Source organism: Boleophthalmus pectinirostris, unplaced genomic scaffold, assembly GCF_026225935.1.
Source record: "Boleophthalmus pectinirostris isolate CB_2022bp ecotype Guang Dong unplaced genomic scaffold, ASM2622593v1 HiC_scaffold_18, whole genome shotgun sequence".
Classification (NCBI taxonomy): Eukaryota; Metazoa; Chordata; class Actinopteri; order Gobiiformes; family Gobiidae; genus Boleophthalmus; species Boleophthalmus pectinirostris.
The window spans coordinates 31894723-31911498 of NW_026571133.1; the positions used below are offsets into that span (position 1 = coordinate 31894723).

At 36.5% G+C, this 16776-nt stretch overlaps 1 protein-coding gene across 1 annotated transcript in view; it reads left to right on the plus strand.

The window, feature by feature from the left end:
- mmp17a (matrix metallopeptidase 17a) overlaps positions 1-16776 on the plus strand; it is a 231521-nt gene that overhangs the window by 1082 nt on the left and 213663 nt on the right. The gene's annotated exons all lie outside the window — the stretch shown is intronic.

Consider the following 16776-nt stretch of genomic DNA (forward strand, 5'->3'; position numbering starts at 1 on the left):
GGCAAAATATAGTATAGTATAGTAGAAAAAAATAATATTTTTCAGCAGGAATCAGTCTTGGTAGTGCATACTGTTTTGGAGCTCTCAACAGAAAGCAGGTAATGGTAATTCGAGCAGAAATAGCAGCTTTCTTTAGCCTTATGGGTAGACAATTTTTCATAATGCATGCAGGATGCAGGGTAAGATGCAAGAAATAACCAAATTTCCGAGTACTTTGAGCTTTTTTTTTTTTTAACAAAGTCTTCTTGCCCTTTCTTTCCCAAAAAATCAGCAGATGAATAGTCCAAGTGGTACATTTTCCAATTAGCAAGTACTTTTTTGTCTGATCCATTTTTGTGATTGCTTCAAGTCTGCTCTGTGTGCTGTAGAAAGTTCCAAAGAAACAATGCTATAATTACAGTATTGCAACATGCTTTTTGCTTCATTGGTTTGTTTTTCATATACCCCATTAAGACTGGCACTGAGCCAACACGAGTGAAACTACTGAGTGGCCATTTACGTTACACCGTCTTATCCACTGACTGACCAAAGATGCCTTCTCTTGTCTCTAATAGAGCCCTCTCCTGCACACTGGACTTTTGCATGTCTGTATAGTGAATGAGTAACGTCCCCGCCTTTGTTTCCATGGATATGTCATTGTTCTGCTTGGAATGTTCCATAGCATGACATTAAACAGCTCGATCTTTCATATATTCAATTACAGATGGTTTTATGGCTCAAAAATACCTAGAAAAACAGGCATTCTGACTAGGGGTGTGCAAAAATATTGAAATATCGATATATCATATCGTTTAATGTGATGATACAGTATCGATATCGTGGGCTGCTGTATTGATATATCACCAAGAGTATTTTTTGATATATTTTACTAAAGTATTTTGTTACAGAACTACAGTTTTGTTGTTTGTTTAGAGGAAGGAAACTCGTTAATGTGACACACTTAACATTTTCACTGTTTTGATAATTAAAATGTTTGTGTTTCTTATTCTCTTTGCACAAGAAGTGGTTTATCAAAGACATTTATTATCACAGACATGATTTAAGCCTTTATTTTTTATTGAACCATATCAAATCGATTTGAAATATATTGAATTGAATCGAAAGTTCACTGTAACGTAATATGTACTGTATCGTGGCCTATGTATCGAGATATGTATCGTATCGGCAACTTCTGAATGATACCCAGCCCTAATTCTGACTGTGAGTGGGCTTTCCTTTAGGGATGTAGCGATATTAAAATTCCTCAACACAATATTTTCTCAGTGTGCATCTTACGCTTCGATATATATTGCAATATTTTGTGGAGGCAAATTGTGAATATGCTACTTTTTCCTTTTGAAAACCTGGGAAAAGCCTTGAAAACCTTTTGGTGCTGTTACAATAAGAAGATGTAAGATTTGAAAAAGTGCTTAATAACAGTTATGTCTTCATGTAGTCTGACAACACCAAAGGATCATGGTCTATGTAGTTCCCTCTTTTATTCCCTCTGCTATTGCGGCACCAAAGAAAGACAAGTTTCTTTGTATAGCACAGTTCATATACTAAGTAATTCAAAGTGCTTCACAGAATAAGAAGGGCATTAAAATCACTATAACTTTTAATTAAGCAAAGAGACTTGTAATTTGATATATTGTGATGACCTCTGATATTATTGTCAGACTATTGATGATACGATATCATGATATCTCAGTTATTATTACATCCATAGCCTGCCTCTCCACAGATCTTGGTCTGGTTTGGTTTCCCTGAAGATAGAAAGGTTTCATTAGCCTGATTAATCAGCTGGTTTCACTTCGTAGAAACCGTCTGACATTAGGAATTGTTCGCTTGACGGTAGGCAGGTATTTTTTATTATTTAACCAATCGCTGCTATTTGGTTGTGACATATGTAATGCGCCGCTAATGGGGCTGACTGGTATATTAAGCTTTTCCAAAATCACGTAGGGTGAAGGGCAATAACGTCTTTCCCCTTGATAAAATTCACCAAACATTCGTTTTGTTCTGGCTTTAAATCCTTGATCTCGGGAATCGTTGCCAACACTGAATGTATGGCTCTTCACTGATTGGCTGGTGCCCAAACTTCCACGGTTCCACTTCCACGGTTTTGGTGAACTGCCTAGTGTATTCTGATTCCTGACCTAGTCACTGGAGAGAAATGAAATTGAGCGGAGGCACTAGGTTAAGGCACTAAGGTTTAATACTATACTGTGAAACATTACAGGCAAAGCAATAATATCTCTATGTAGAAAAAACATTTGGGGGACCCTCCACCAGAAAAGTTACACAATGGACCTTTACATGATGGCACATCATTACAGATATATATATTTTTTTCTGCATGAATACGTCTCAATGTATGTTGCATAGTGCATATTTGTGGCCATCCTCATTACACTCTCTTATCCACTAATTGACCAAAGATGCCTTCTCTTGTTTCTAATAGAGTCCTCCCCTGCACATACTGGACTTTTGCATGCCTGTGTAGTGAATGAGTAATGCCCTAGCCTTTTGGAACAGCACACGGACCGTAAAGCTGCCAGTGGCCCCACATCGTGCATCATCATCATCTGCCCAGCTCTCTCTAAGTTTGATAAGTCTACCCTGAGAGAGGCGAGTTAGGGCTTCACACCTGCCAACCGCTTACAGACTCATCCAGGACCTCCAGCGCGTACACAGGAGATATAATTCAGGACTATATATCTCGGAAAGTTGTCATTTATTGATCATTGTCTCAAGTTTTGAAGGCATGTGTTAAAATAGCGCCCTACTGTTTTTACTCCCCGGGCACTGCCTTCTTCACTCACTACTCATCCAAACTTCTGTCTCATCTTCCTCGGGCGTCAAATTACTTCCCCCTGAAAAGTTAGATGCTTTGAAGTTGTGTTTGCTGCTTCCCTCGCTTGGTTTAAATCGATGAGTACACCGCAAGTTAACAGTAATGAACTTTAAGTGTTCTTACCTTAAAATTTGATTACTTAAGTGGTGTATTTTTGGCATTTGTACATAGTCCCGAGAATAACTGCTACTGTACTGGCACTACTTCTGCTTTGATTATTTGTGTACTGCTGTAGTCTGTAAGTACAGCCCCTGACAATGACTACAACTGTGTTGGTACTGCTACTTCTTTGACTGTGCCTACTGCTATAGTAAGTAGTAAGTACAGTCACTGCTCCCATATCTGGTTTCCACAAATCACATTCATGGCATAAACATGTGTAATGCCATACTGTGGGACATTCCAGGCAAAGGAATAACATTTTCATAGAGACAAGCAGTAGTGGAGCCCCTGCCAAAAAGTTACACTATAGTAAGTTACACACTGGTTATTTCATTTCTAACTGAGAGAGATTTTTAATTACAAGCTTTACTATGTAACTTTTCTGCTGGGGGACCTGCTTGTCTCCATGGTGATTTTATAGCCTTGTTTGAAATGATCTACAGCATGGCATTAAACTTTTATAACGCCATAGAGACACCTACAGGTATTGGACACTACCAGGCCAAGTTACAGGTCAGGTCTCTGGAGCTTGCTTACAGTAAGAATGTATGTTACATGTTATATAGTGCACCGAGGCTTGTCACGATAACACATTTTGGAGTAAAATATATTGCTGAACAACATGTAAACAATAAATATGATTATAGAAACTAAATCTTACGACTGACTAGGGACGTAACAATAACCGAATGTCGTATCGTCAAAGTTCTCACAGTTATATCATGGACCATCACAATATATCGAATTACAAGTCACTTTGCTTAAATTAAGAGTTATGATGCAGCAGTAGTTAAAAAAAGAGAGAGGGAACTACATAGACCATGATCCTTTGCTCCATTTCAGTGCAGACTACATGAAGAAATAACAGTTCTAAGCACTTTTAAGTCTTTGGATTAAGTCTTGTCAAGGCATTTTAAGAGAAAAAAGTAGTATATTAACAGTTTTAGCTGTTTAGCCTCCACAAAATATCGCAATAAACATCGTTCCATGACATGTATATCATGAAAATATTGTCCCAAGTGATTTGGACATTGTTACAGCCCAAATCGTGAGCCTCCCCACCATATCGTGAGGTTTCCCAAGATATTGCAATAAATATCGTACCGTGAGGTTTCATACCGTGACGATATCGTATCGTGAGACTTGGATATCGTTACACCCCTACCACTGACACAAAATCCCTACAGCTTAACTCTAATTGTAGTCCCCTTGATAAATACTGACCACCAAAAATGATTGTTCTATCAAACTTATACTGAATGATAACTCGATATAGTAATTATCCTGACAGGCATAAGAGCCCATTTGCTTATGGCGAGCGTATGACAGATTTTTATGATTCTCTAATTTTGACTTAATTTGATGAGATTATAGCTATTGTAGAAATATAAATGATAGTTTTACACCAGTCAAGAAGCAATTTGTGAAGTAAAGCTGAAAAATATGCTGAAAATTACAGGAAGTAGAGAGTTGATGACATGAATTCTATCCAAAGTTTAGCACATTTTACACTTAAGAAACATACTTTAAACATGACGTCAACAAACTAAAGGTGTTTTTTTTATATTTGTCAGATAATAATTTCTTTGCAGATTAGACTAGTTTTGCAAGGTAAATTGGGGAAACAAGTGTGAATGTTTTTGCAAAAATCTCAAGTATAATGATCTTAACTTTGTTTTAGTAATGAGTAATCCAACTTGACCTGTTGAGTGAGAAGCAATTAAAATGTAGTTGCTCTCCTCCTTTGAGTTGAAGCGCTTATTTTGGGTTGGTGACACATGACATACTGTGGTAGACATTTTTACTGCTTTTTAAAGGGCATTATTTTTAACTTGGCTAATGGTGGAGAGAGACAGCGTGTGAAGTGCTGCTGCGGATGACAGCTCCGGCGGCTCCACATAATCTCCAGCACCTGCATTTTTATAAGGTCAGTGTGGACATCAGACGGATCAGAGGAGCTCGCAGGCAGAGGCTTTTATGGACTGGGCTTTAGAGTGTAAACAATCGCTCAAGTTACTATTTTCATTGTGTGGGCAACTGGCTTTTGGCCTAATTTGTTTTGTTGGCACAGCAATGGATTTGACAAGGATATTATGTTTACTACGAGGAAACCCATGGCATGATCACTGAGGTTAAGTTACGTTTTAATGTACATATTAAAACTGTATCCACTGGAATGGTTCTGGTTGTCCAATTACTAATCCTAAAATCACAAATTGAGCAGGTATTGAAAACTGATAACATAAACGTTTTCAGAAGTAGCGTGACAACAAAATGAAAGAAACAATTCTATATTTAAAATTAAAATGTGTGTATTTTATTTTGTTATGTTCATAAACAGAAAAAACCCCAAAACAAAAACTAAAACTTGACAACAATTGAGAGCAAGTATAGTGTAATGCCTGGGTATTCTTGTCATCTTCAATTATGGTTCGCTCTGTACGGCTGATAGGAAAAACCTGGACATTACAAACAAAAACACCGTTATGTAGGTAAAGTTATCTAAAATCATTTATTATTAGAAGGATACGAATTCAAGGCCAAGTATACTAGTACATACAACATGAATGAGAAGGCATCAGTGGTGCAGTGTTAGATCAGGGTGTGCAAAAATATTGAAATATCGATATATCATATCATTTAATCTGATGATACAGTATCGATATCGAGGACTGCTGTATCAATATATCACCAAGAGTATTTTTTGGTATATTTTACAAAATTATTTTATTACAACTTTACAGTTTTGTTGCTTGTTTAGTGGAAGGAAACTCGTTTATGCGACACATTTGACATTTTCACTGTTTTGATGATTAAAATTTTGTGTTTCATATCACCTTTGCACAAGAAGTTGTTAGTATCACAGCCATAATTTAGCTATTATTTTTTATTGAACCGTATTGAAATGATTTGAAATATATCGGACTAAATCGTATCAAATTGTAAGATCACTGTATCGAGATATGTATCGTATCATGGCCTATACATCGAGGTTTGTATCATATTGGCAACTTCTGAATGATACACATTTCTAATCTACACTATCACTGAAAGAAATGAGCTGCAATTAATAAACAGCTGAATAAACAGCTGAATGAAGCAATAATAATTTTTATAGTCATATTACATTACTTTTTTAATCCTCTGCAGCTCAAATTGTTTTGTATTATGATAGAAATAACAAAATCTCCCCATTATTGCAAACAACTGTATATTGTATTGAACTGAAAGTGCACTGTATCGAGATATGTATCGTGTCGTGGCCTATGTATCGAGGTATATATCGTATCGGCAACTTGATGATACCCGGCCCAAGTGTTAGGTGCTGTTCATTCTGAAGTATAGATGGCTCTGACTGGCTTCAGTTTCTTTATTTGCATATTCTCAGATAAATTCAAAACATAGGCACAATTTGGCATTTTCTTGTACTGCAAAAACATGTTCCTGGGTGGATCCTTCAGTATTTCTTCTATTGCCAGTAATGTCTCAAATGCTGGAACAGATGAAGATATAAGTCCGCCTTTTACAATCGCTTTGAGCTGAGGAAACATTTTCACTGGGTAAATGTCAAACAGACATTTACTTGTGTGTCTTCTGGTTTCCTATGGACACCGCGCGTACAAATGTCAACTTATTTAAATGTCAGCTTATAAGATTTAAAAGTGCCACCAAGTGTACTTACAGGTTAGATCTGTGGAGGAGCTAGCCCACTCACAGTAAGATTTAAATGTAAGATTTTATGTTCATACTTTAATGCCGTACTGTGGAACATTTCTAGCAAAGCAATAACAACTTCAGGCAAACAGGTTGTAGACCCTCCACCAGAAAATTTACATAATGCACCTTTAAAGCAGACCTATTATGCAAAATGGACTTTTCAGAGCTTTTAACCATGTTATTGTTGTCTCCCTCTTGAAGTTGTTTTTAGCATGATTCATGCATGTTTGAGTAATCTTTATACTCCTATATTCAATGCCATTGCTCCGATTAACCCACATTTTCACCACCACCAGTATACACCCACTGCGCTGTACTTCCTTGTACTGTACTGTACTTCATTCTCCGATTTTATCAGCGATACAGGTCGGATTTGGCAGCGTTGCATAGTAATTTTGTTACAAGTGAGAAAAAAATTATAATAATCCGCTACTTGCTAGTGTGATCTGCTGCTATCCATAGGAGGTGCGGACAGCTTCATGGCCCTTTGTTATGATGACGTTTTATTAAGTCGTTTTAGATCAGATGCCCAAATTATAACATAATGATCCATGGGTGTTATAGATTACAACTATATAGGAGGAAAAAACACAATGCCTTCTTTAAAACTGTATATTTACTCTACCATGACACAGGTTGACTGATTTTGCATAAAACGAAAAAGAAAACCAAACAAACAAAAGATTTAACCATTTTATCGTAAAAAAAACCCCTCAAATCAAAGGTGGCCTGCAAACCTACTGACTCATATGTCTACTGTAAGGTTAAAATGCCACATACAGGAACAGTTTGTGACCACAGACCACAAAGACTTAAAAGCCCCTTTCATGTTGGGACTCTCGCTACAAGTTCACATCCCTGGAGTGGTCTCTGTGGAGCAGTGGAGGAGACGTGTTATATTTCGCTCATTTTATTTGGAAAAATCCTGGAAAGTTAATTCTCAACCTGACTTTAAAGAGTTACAAAAGGCAATAGAATCTTTTGACATTTGAAATCCAGATGTGGCTTCCCGTATCTGAGAAGCAGCAGTAGTTCAGTAGTTGGGCATGTGTTGGTGTTGTCACAATACTCAAATTTCAAACTGGATTTTGATACTAAGGAATAGACTTGATAGACTACTCAATATTGATTCCGATACCACAATGATAATAAAAAAACTCTTTATATAGACAATAGAATGTCCTTTTCAACATTAGATCACAGTACTTTCTTTTATATTACCACGTGATCTTATGTCTGTGTAATCTCTCAGTCATCCAGGCATAATAAGGATACAGCTCAAGATCATTCTAAAGCTCTTCAGGAAAGATTCATTTCTGTCGTATGAATGTGACTTTTGATATTGATACCTGCTCAAATGAGTATCTAGTTTCGATACTACTTTTAAGATAAGATAAGATAAGATAAGATAAGATAATCCTTTTATTGTCTCCCATGGGAGAAATTTGTCTTGGGACAGGGGGTAACATGCAGGACAACACAACACAAAGCAGCACATAAACAAACACCAGAGAACAAAGTAAATATGAGACCAAGTCTGACCATGAGTGATACGAGTGAGTTTTAGTGCTGATTAGTATCAGATTTTCCTAGAAACCTAATGTTTCTACCTGTGTGTGTAGTTTGTTATGACTTTTCCACTGTTAAAAAGGCACATGTGGTGGTATCTTAATTAGACCCAATCTCTCTAACTTACCTTAACCAATACATACTTGGACGATTTGTTTTCCATTTCATTTTGATTCTGTTGGTTTGCCTATTTATGTTTTATATTGTGTCTAGTTTCCAATGAGTTAAATGTCTAGCCAAATGCTAGAGTCGGGTTGTTCCTGCTCCTGGAAAGCAATGCCTTATTTTTCTGAGTTCAACTATAATCAGTTTTCTAAAAGAAGTGAATATACAAAACCACCCTGTCATTATTATATACCTTGTACCCCATGTGTCATAAGGGCTATTTATAAGTAAACTTTAGTTTACTTTGAAACAAAATAGTTTCAGAGTCCTATTAAAATGAGATGGCACAGTTAAAATCACAAGGAATGTGATAATATGTGCAGAGAACAAAATATTGTGTCTTTTTATAGAAAAATTGTGAAACTGCAGTTTACATTAGAGTTATGGTCGATCTTCTGAATAAAAATACTTACAAAGCTTTATATTAACACTTTAATACCAAACGATAGCTGCACAAAATGTGACTATACAGCTCCCTTATAGGTTTGTGGTAAAAAAAAATATATTATTATTCATTATTATTAATTTACAGCAACAACAACAAGGACAGTGCACAGAAAACATCAAACTCAGAGTGAAAAGATGCTCTGTGCTCTTTAGCTACAAGCTACTTTCCATCTGCATTCCTTGGGCAGGTACAAAATACATTAAGGAAACTATTTGCATTCTAGCAACAACATTTCATCATTAACAGTGTCTCCTTAAAATAACCACCATCCAATTCAACATCAAGCATTTAAAACAATCACAATTCATTCATTCTAATTTCCATAATTGCAAGATCTCAAATTCATCATTAGCTTCTAAAAATTTCATTACCCTCAATCATATAAAATGTACATTCACCAAATTACATAATATGGGGAAAATGATCAAAATCTGCCCAAAACAATCGGCATATATTAACAGCCATCGGTTGCTCTGGATTCTAAATAATCGGTACTGGCATTGGCCGTGAAAAAAACGCATATCAGTCAATCTCTAGTTTAGAGCTCTACAAACATGGGATTCTTGTAAGAGTTAATCAGTTCATATTTCAATCTTTTTCTCAAATGTTAATGCTCTTGGAATCATTTACACGGTGCACACTAAACTTGTCAACAAATCTCACAAATCCAAATCTCACAAATCCAATCACAATATTCTTCTCCCCTGCAACCTTCATTTTTTCCCCAATATTATGCAGCCCTAAATTTCTTTCACCTTTCCCTAGATCTGTCAGCATGTTTCATTCTTTCACGCCTAAAACGAGAATAGCCTCAAACACACTTTTATCAGCTCGGTACAATGGAGTGACATCAGACACCGTGGTAGTGAAGAAAGCGCCTGTCACAATGAAGACAATGTCTACAGTCTCCGCTGCTGTCTGTATCTGTCCTGAAAAATGTTCTCTTTTACAATCGCGTTCATCCGAGTTTGACAAAAATGACTAAAGACACAGCGGCCCGTGTGGGTAATGTGCCAGAATACGCCATTACGTCTTGATTGGGGCAAGGATCTAAACTAAAATGTCAAAGAGCGTTCAGAGAGGCTTGTAACATGAAGAGAAGCTCGGTGCGGCGATTTGATAATGAGAATAAAAGAAACGGTCTCATTTAGATCAAGCCATTTGCCAGACATGAAAATATTGTGTGATCTTGGATGGCGAAGACAATCCATTTAGACAACAGAAGTGGTTCTTGATGAAAGATAGTTAGTGTAGGCGAGTCCAGTAATGTTGGTTGGTTGGTGACTGATATCCTGTCACTAGTAAGAGTCAGGGGATGTGATTGCACTTCAGTAGAGAGCCATAAAGAAGATAAGGATAGATCGATGGTGACATATTTATCGTTTCTGACATGTTGGTACAATCTTTGGTGGTGTAAAGAGCACAGTAGAATGGCTTGGCTGGAACTGTATTGTGATTGCATCGATTTGTGTTGATGGGAAGGACATGGGAAGGATATGCAAGAACTGGTCAGGGTACGATGTCTTCAGAATTACAATATAGGACCTATGGCATGGGTGCTCTGTGATATCTGAGTAATTTATATGTTATAAAGTCACTGCCAGTAGGCCTGTCACGATAAATACAATATTTGAAAGATAACAATATATTCTGGGACTCAGTATTTATCGTGGGTACAGTTCCTTGCAATAATGGAGAGATTTTGTGTTATTTCTATCATAATACAAAACAATTTGAGCTGCAGAGGGTTGAAATTATTGCTTCATTCAGCTGTTTATTAATTGCAGCTCATTTCTTTCAGTGATAGTGTAGATTAGAGCTGGGTATCGTTCAGAAGTTGCAGATACGATACATACCTCAATACATAGGCCACGATATGATACACATCTCGATACAGTGATCTTACTGTTCAATACGATTCGATACGGTTCAATAAAAAACATAAAGGCTTTGATACCAACGGTCTTTGTTAAACCATTTCTTGTGCAACGTTTATATAAAACACACCCATTTTAGTCACCAAAACAGTGAAAATATCAAATGTGTCGCATAAACGAGTTTCCTTCATATGAACAAACAACAAAACTGTAGCGCTGAAACTAAATAATTTAGTAAAATGTAGCAAAAAATACTCTTGGCGATGTATCGATACAGCAGCTCACGATATCGATATTGTATCATCACATTAAATGATACGATATATCGATATTTCAATATTTTTGCACACCCATAGTGTAGATTTAAACATGTTTGCTGGGATTATCGTGCTTTAAAGTTATTATTACAGTTACACTGAGACATACAATTATTTCACTATTATTATTTATCACATTATATGTTTGTATCATTATATTATTCAAAATTTCTTATCGTGAAAGGCCCAGTTGCCTTGAGAGTCTTACTTCTTCCCACTCAGTTTTGAGCATCAGTCTTTCATTTGTATGTGAGTCAATCTTGAACTCAAACTGTACATATTGGATTCTCTACTGTATTCTCTGTAGCACCTTCTGTTTTTTCTGCTATTACATAGTTTGAAACAAAGATTAATATTCAGAGGGATGTCTGTTACTGCTGATCACCACTCCCTTGTTCAATTAGTTATTTATTTCAGTGATGCATGTGAAATTGTGAAAGGAGCTCATTGGTTGGCAAGTTGTGACTTGAGTCACTATTTTTAGGACTTGAGACTTGACTTGAGAAGACTTGAGAAGCACTTTTAAATCTGAATTATTTCTATTCTGACCATAATGATTCACTTTAAGATCTTGTCAAGATATTTTAAAAAAAGAAAAAAATTGCATTTCTACAACTTTTATATACTCTATAAATACTCATATATAAATATACTATGACCTTAGTACAAGTACAAGTACAATTTATCTTAAAAGTCATGTAAATTGCAAAAATCTAAGCTATATTTGGTACTTTGGTTTAAAGACTTGAAATGACTTGAAGCTCAAAGTAGACGACTTGGACTTGACTTGGACTTATGGGCCAGTGACTCGAGACTTGACTTGGACTTGCCTGTCTTTGATTTGGGACTTGACTCGGACTTGAGGTCAAAGACTTGAGACATACTTAAGACTTGCAAAACGACAACTTGGTCCCACCTCTGTTGATCGCCCTTAATTTTGAACAAAAGTTTAGTGCTTCACTCATTGATGTTGTTCAGTCCCTTGTGATATATTTTTTCCCCTCTCCTACGCAGCCATATTTGTTTTGATAAATAAACTGTATTATTAATATTAGATGGACCATGCTTGTCCCTGATTGGCTAACCCACTTGTCAATCACACCCACTGTAACTCTGAGACATTCAACAGTTTGTCAGTGATTAAATGTCCTGTCATGTTAGCGTGGCTGTCTCTATCTCCCTTTGCTTGTGTCACTGCATTTGATCATAACTGCTATTCTCCGAGGACTCGAGAAACAACAATCTCTCCAGAAAGCAATCCCTTGATCTGTATCCGCTGGTATTACAGCACGGCAGGCAGATCGCTCCATCACTTTAACCCATATTATGAACCTGATGTAACGTATGCTGTGTGCCTCTGTAACAGCCTCACGCCGAGCCTTTAAGTAAGTAAGGCGTACATCGCAGGTATTCATTTCACAGCCCCTCCGCTCTCACGGTTGATGTATTACTGCATAGTGGCCATTTGCGCTTTCAGCACTTGGGAGAACTGAGTCAAATAAAAGGTAATATCTGCGCTTATGTTTGTGCTCATCATGTTATGTCCCTCGTGAGGAGAATTTTCACACTGATTTAGAACTTCTATGTGTCCCTTAGGAGCCGTTCACCTGAATAGAGCATGCCGTTTGATGAGAGAGAGCGGATGGGCAAGCAGTTGAGGAACTGGATAAATTAATTTGTATTAATAGGGAGAGATAGTCAGTGTTTCCTTTAGGATTGTCATCATGCTAAAAACATATTATTAGGCATTCATAGTTTGCAAACAATATTTTTTCCACCACTCGTTTCATGATGCAGTGCATTTTGTGGACTCTAAATCTAATGGAAAACATTAAGCAAGCAAATTAGAATGAAGGAGGATTTTGTAGTATTCTGTGTGTCCAAAGTCGACAAGATGAGCTCAGGAGTTGTAGATTATATTAGAGTTGTCAAAAGTAAAAAGTATTAATATTAATGCAAAAACTACAAGACAGAAATAAACTTTTCATGAACAGCTTAACGATGATCTTGGGCTGTAGCAGAAAAAGTATTTGACCACGTAGGCTAATATACACTCACTAACTGTTATGGAACCTACAGACGACTGAGGGATTACACAAATATCATTGTAATTTAATATAATATAAATTACTATTATTGAACTGAAAATTATATTCTATTGTCTAAATAGAGACTGGTTTTATTGTCATCCTGGTATTGGAATTGGTACTGCGTATCGAGTATGTCCTGGTATTGATATTGAGTTTGAAATATTAGTATCATGACAATACTAGATTTCTGCATGATAATTGTTGTTAGTCAGTACAAAAATATGCATGAGAGTTGGAAAATTTTGAAGGATTTGGCGTCGTCAAATGCAAGTTGTTGCATTTTAAATCAAAATATTACATCTTTTAAATGAGGAAAGGTCCACACAAAATTATTTATCAGGAAGAAATCGTTCGCCTGTAACCCATGAATATTTTGTATTCTTGGCTTTTTCTTTCTAAGTCACTGAACCACACATTTCAAGATTGATGTTAGTTCTCTAAATTCAGCATTACAAGAAATTCTGTACCTTAGAGGCTGTCTGTTATATGCATTTTTCGATGATGTCTTGTCTTGTTAGTGTAAACGTTTCTCTCATTTTGTCATTTTGCAAATATTCTGCATGGATCTGTTCTTTTTGCACTCATAGTGGACAACACTACTAGCCGAAACACATTGACCTTTGGTGAGTAGGGAGAATACTTTGCCCAGATAGTTTAAAATGTTTCTAATGTCTGATGATTTGAGTGAGTTTCTAGGTACATAATTGTAATTCTTTGACAAGGTTACACCACTCCAGTCAAATCCTTGCTATTCACTCATCCACTTAAATTATTCACAGCGCTCATCTCCACTGCTGTGCAAAATGAGGCAGAAGCAGCCCCTCTGTTTGCAGCTCTTCAGGTGAACTGTTTGCCTTGTGTCCTAAAAGTGATTTTCTGTCACCAGTATTTTATCAAGTCACGATGGGATCATTCATCCTCAATACAAGTTCAGTATGCTTTTGATTCATGCAAATGCAACACAGAAATTCTGTTGTGATTTCTAAACAATACTGAATTTGTGTGTATTTGGTACTTTTCATTACCAGTTTGGCAAGTTTATACAGAGGGATATCAGTGTGGTCTCCCTTAGACACAGCAGTACATCAGGTTTGTTTATTTCAGTGATGCAAGTGAAACCAAGGAGCTCATGGTCACCCTTAGTTTTGAACAAAATAAACTTTGAACTTCTCTCACCTCAGAGTAACAGTCTTTGCTCATTGATTCTACAAAAATCTGTGTTTCGTTTCAATCCCTTGTGATACATTTTTCTTTCTTTTTTCCTTTGTAACCATATTTGTTTTCATATTGACATCCCACCTGTCAGTCACATCTGAACTCTGGGAGATTACAGTGACCAGACTTGCATCTTCAAAAGGTATTGCAGAAGTGTGTATTCTGGCAATGAATTTATGCTTTGATGCCCCCAACCACCAATCACTCAGCAAGACTCAGTGGATAAAGTGTCTTGCTGGAGGACACAACAGCTGCTGGCAATACTTTACAGAGAATCTAACTGCCAACTTTACCTACATGATCGACGACTACCTTGAAGAAATATCACAGCGCTCTGCCACCCAGTCAGCCTTCACTGCTTAATTCCAGCTTGTCCAGGTCAAACCACCAAAGTGGCTATTACATACTAAATCTTTAAGTCTTTATGGAAACCACGCCCGGCTAGTCTAGCTCTCATTGCTTTTTTTTTTTTTCTTCATGTGGACCATCTGGTATCAATTACCACAACCTACCTCCACTGCACTTCAAACTCACACACCTCATTCATACCTATTGTTTTCAGGAAAATGGTAACTAATTGCTTAGAAGAATTTAATATAGTATATTGCTAAAGGAACTGTATGTGAAATTTTGAATTTCATAAAGTAAGTTACCTGTGTCCCCAGATACGAGCTTTTACTGAATTATGCAGATTTATACTTAATTACAAAAACATTAGAGATTATGGCCAAGTTGTGCATGTTTTAATTTGGTGTTTTGGTTCTCAGTTTGATTAACCAGAGCAAAATGAGCCTCACTTGAGTCTCTCATTTGGGTTGACAGGTTCCATGCAGAAATCCAGTTGGTTTAAACCTCTCTCTCCCTCCTCCTCTCTCATTTAGTCAGTTCTGAAAGTTCTGATTTTTCACATGAAGCAAAGCCAGATCATATATCCAGAAAAAACATGTATGTGTTTTACCAACTCAGGTTCAGTTGTGATTGTAATACCTTTTTTTTTTAACACTAAGAGAATAGTCTGCATACAGTTCCATTAAGAATCTCTGGTAAAGTACATTGTTAATCATCATTGGCAACATTATTGCTGTAATTAGTTAAGCCTGTCCTTGCAATTATCTGGGTCAGTGGGTCAGATAATATAGATGTGTTGCTATTGTAACAGTATCAGTGGATAAGGAAGGGGAGGGAAATTAGAAGATGCAATCAAGACAATAGATAGAACTACTGGGTATTATAGCTATTAAAGTTTGTATAATTTTCAGACGAAAAGTAAAATAGCCTTTTACCCTAAATAAATGCCATTTTAATCTACACCACTGTTTCTAGCTTTGACTGTATTGTGCCCACTGCCCACACAAGCTGCCAGTCCATTGTTCTTGGCAATGTCATTTTCCGTGTAATTATCTGTCAAGATTTGGGATTGATTTTGCTTAAATACAATGAAGACATCAATAGGTGTTGACTTGCTGTCCTCTACGTTGAAGATTTGTGGACAGTGGATATTCATATTTCTGCCTAGGATTTTTTCTTACATTTTCAAATGTCTGTTGCTTTACAAAATGACATGTTTTAACAAGCTCATTTTTATTTGGAAAAAAGCTAAATAATAATAATAATGATTGTAATTATCAATTTTTGATTTTTAATAATAAATAATACTTTCAAGAAACAGAAAAATTGTTGCCTATAACATTTCTGTTATGCACAATGCACAATCACGTTTTCTTAAAGGTACACAGTTTAACTTTTCTGGTAGAGGGCCCGCTAGTTACTTGTCTCCATGGAGATGCTAATGCTTTACCTCCAATATTCCAAAGTATGGCATTAAACTTTTCAATCTCCATAGAAACAAGCAGGAGACGCCACCAGAGCAATTTGCAGGTGAGATCTGTGAAGAGGTGACCCCACTCACAGTAAGAATGGTTGTTTTAAATGTATTTTTGAAATAATAACACCCATACTTGAGTAAATGCATCTATTATAAGTTTAATGACATATTGTGGAACATTACAGGCAAAGAAATAACATCTCCAAAGGACCTCCAACCTTTTCCAACCAAGTTGCACAGTGCATTTATTGAATTTCACCAATACAATGCATTCAAGATAGCAACAGCAGTGCCTGTACTAAGATGGCAACACAACTGTCTCTGTTTGCCACTAATGTGAGGTGACATGTGGAGCACTTTTTTATGTGATCTGAGCTGCTGTAGAAACATCACATGTATTATTGTAACCGCTCATACTGACTTATTGATCTGCTGTCATTTTTTTTTTCTCTGAAGTCATCAGAAAAACGGATTTCCGGACTGGTCGGAACAAATTCTCTTCTCTGTTTTTGTCACTGTAAGCTATATTGTACAAAGATTCACGCCCACCGCTTT